Source organism: Panicum virgatum, unplaced genomic scaffold (assembly GCF_016808335.1).
Source record: "Panicum virgatum strain AP13 unplaced genomic scaffold, P.virgatum_v5 scaffold_2465, whole genome shotgun sequence".
Lineage (NCBI taxonomy): Eukaryota > Viridiplantae > Streptophyta > Magnoliopsida > Poales > Poaceae > Panicum > Panicum virgatum.
The window spans coordinates 10,498-14,115 of NW_024376287.1; positions in this window are offsets into that span (position 1 = coordinate 10,498).

A 3,618-nucleotide genomic window follows, 5' to 3' on the forward strand; every position below is an offset into this window, starting at 1 on the left:
TTTGATTTTGGTTTGGATTTGGGTTAATTTTCAATCCAATATCGAGTTTTATACATTTCCACCTCATGTGTAGCGCACCTTGAGCTATGTGATGAGTGTACTTCATATGTGTGTACGAATCAAGTACCAAAAAAGAATCAAGGGCCAATCCACTTTGGAGGCAGGGTGCTCATGCCCCCCTTCCCTCTAACCCAATGGGGCCACCCTATGAAAAATGCCATGATAGTTTTGTAAAATTAACTACTCAAAATATTATGCATTTGTATAGCTCCTATACCAATTCATTTTTTCTATTTTGTAAGGTCTTCAAGTTTCGTGCACCAATAGATTGGAACAAGGGTCTCACCATCCTGTAAGTTGCTAGAAGATTTTTTTCTTCATATACATTGGAGACGACATGCTGGATGAGGATGCCTTCAAAGTATTTCTTCTTAATAACGTGTGTCTTCAATGAGTTTTGACATAATTTTCTCTAATATATCTTTGTAGTTTACATTCTCCGTGAAAGGAACAATGTAATTGTGATTCTCATTTCAAAAACCAGTAGGATGGGCGTCTTCTTCTCACTTAAGGACCCTCCTCAGGTGATTTTTCTAATCCACACATAGCGATGGCAAACCCAAGAATTCACAAATTGAAGATAAAAGATTCCGAAACAAGTAAACATGATTTTCAACCATCTCAACAATAGAATTTCGTATGTGTGTACGAATCAAGGGTCAATCCACTTTGGAGGCAGGGGGCTCATGCCCCCCTTCCCTCTAACCCATTGGGGCCACCCTATGAAGAATGCCATGGTAGTTTTGTAAATTAACTACTCAAAATATTAAGCATTTGTATAGCTTCTATACCAATTCATTTTTTCTATTTTGTAAGGTCTTCAAGTTTCGTGCACCAATAGATTGGAATAAGGGTCTCACTGTTCTATATGTTGCTAGGAGATTTTTTTTCTTCATATACATTTGAGACGACATGCTGGATGAGGATGCCTTCAAGGTATTTCTTCTTAGTAACATGTGCCTTCAATGAGTTTTGACATAATTTTCTCTAATATATCTTTGTAGTTTAGGTTCTCCGTGAAAGGAACAATGGAATTGTGATTCTCATTTCAAAAACCAGTAGGACGGTCGTCTTCTCACTGAAGGACCCTCCTCAGGTGATTTTTTCTCACTGAAGGACCCTCCTCAGGTGATTTTTCTAATCCACACATAGCGAAGTCAAACCCAAGAATTCACAAATTAAAGATAAAAGATTCCGGAACAAGTAAACATGATTTTCAACCATCTCAATAATAGAATTTTGTATGTGTGTACGAATCAAGTACCAAAAAAGAATACTTTGGAGGCAAGGGGCTCATGCCCCCATTCCCTCTAACCCAATGGGGCCACCCTATGAAGAATGCCATGGTAGTTTTGTAAAATTAACTACTCAAAATATTATGCATTTGTATAGCTTCTATAACAATTCATTTTTTTCTATTTTGTAAGGTCTTCAAGTTTCGTGCACCAATAGGTTGGAATAAGGGTCTCACCGTTCTATAAGTTGCTAGAAGATTTTTTTTTCTTCATATACATTTGAGACGACATGCCGGATGAGGATGCCTTCAAGGTATTTCTTCTTAATAACATGTGTCTTCAATGAGTTTTGACATAATTTTCTCTAATATATCATTGTAGTTTAGGTTCTTCGTGAAAGGAACAATGGAATTGTGATTCTCATTTCAAAAACCATTAGGACGAGCGTCTTCTTCTCACTGAAGGACCCTCCTTAAGTGATTTTTGTAATCCACACATAGTGATGGCAAACCCAAGAATTCACAAATTAAAGATAAAATATTTCGGAACAAGTAAACATGATTTTCAACCATCTCAACAATAGAATTAGATTAGAATACGGAATAAAAGTAAATTTGTTCGAGATAAGATGAAAAAATAGTTTAGAGATGACTTAAAAAGTTCGAAGGTTTTTATTTTGAAGTCTATTAGTCAAAATTAGCCAACTTGAGTTATGATTATAAATAAAATTTATTTTTATTTTCTTTAAGAAAATTAATGCAATTCATAATCTTAGAAATTGGAACCTGATGAATGAGGGTATAGGAGAGAAAAGAGAAATAGGGGCCAATTCACTATGGGTGCGGGCGAGGGGGGTGTGCTCATGTCCTATCCCATTTGACCCAATGGGGCACCCTGAGTTTAAGGAGCACCCTATCTAATTATTTTTTCCTATAATTTGGGCCATAAAAATAATGATCTAACAAATTAGAATTATTTTGTTTAGTCAATTACCGACTAACTCTATAGTATATAGCATTCTTTATGCTTCATATTCAGGATTTCCATATTAATTTATGAGGATACTTGATTGTATTTATTATAATGAATAGATTGAATTGTTAGTTCAATAATAATGTGATCCCAACAACATTGACAAAAGGCAATTAATTTTAAAATGCATCTGAATACCTATTAGAAATTGTGAAATAAACATCCCAAAAATGTTGTTTCCTTTAAATAATGGAAAAACCTAGTTGGCAGCCTAGAACAATTGAACAAACAAGCAAGGGGAAATTGATCAAAAGTCGGTGTTCTCCAAATATGATTCCCCTAATTCATTTAGGTAGAACCATGATATAAAGTAACTAGTGCTACAAGTACAGCAAAAATAAAAACAAAGACAAAGCAATATTTTTGTTTCTAATTCTTTTAAGAGTAAATTTCACCGGCGGTCCTCTAATTTGCCGCGTGTTCTCATGCAGGTCCCGATACTTGCAAAATGTCCATTCAGCACCTTAAACTTGCTATATCGTGTCACTGCCGGTCCAAACTGCCTCCCCGAGCCGAGCGCCTCTCTCGCTCATCCCCTCCCACCCGCTGTTGGCCATCCTCGATCCACGCGCGCGGGAGCAGGCGCTGAGGTGAGCAGTGGCCACCAGCCTCTGCTCCGCGGCGGCGACGGCCTCGGACAGCAGCTACCACGGCCCGGAGCAGAAGCACCACCATCCGGCGGCGGCGCGGTTCATGTCGGCGGCGCCAGTGGAGCAGATCCTGGCGGCGCTAGAGGGGGCCGGCCTGGTGGTGCGCGAGCTGGACGACGGGTCGGTCAACATGGAAGGGACGCGTGAGGGAGAGCACGGCGCGCTGGTGGTGGCCGTGGAGATCTACGAGCTCACGCCGAAGCTGGTAGTCGTGGAGGTGCAGGGCAAGTCCGGCGGCGCCGCCGAGTACGAGGAGTTCTTCCGGGCTATTCATGCATGTTCGCCCGCAGCATCAAGGCATGCCCATGCGTGCACGTTCATCGTCGACCATCGTATGTGGCGTAGTGCCTCGGACAGCAGCGGGTTCGCGGCCAGAGGAGCTCGCCGTCGCCGCTGGCTGCCCGCCCGCCCGACATGGCCGCGCAGCTTCGGTTCCGCCCGACCGGCGCTGGCCTCCTCCGCCCGCAATAGCGCTGGCGCCGGCCTCCGCACGCCCCGCACTGGCACCTGGGAGTAGCGGCGGCGGCGGCGGCGATGGGGCTGCCTGAGAGTAGCAGCAGCAGGCAGAAGTGGTAGAATCGCTTGCTGGTTGTGGATGGCGCAGCGGTGACATGGTCCTCCGGACCTCAATCGACCAAGCC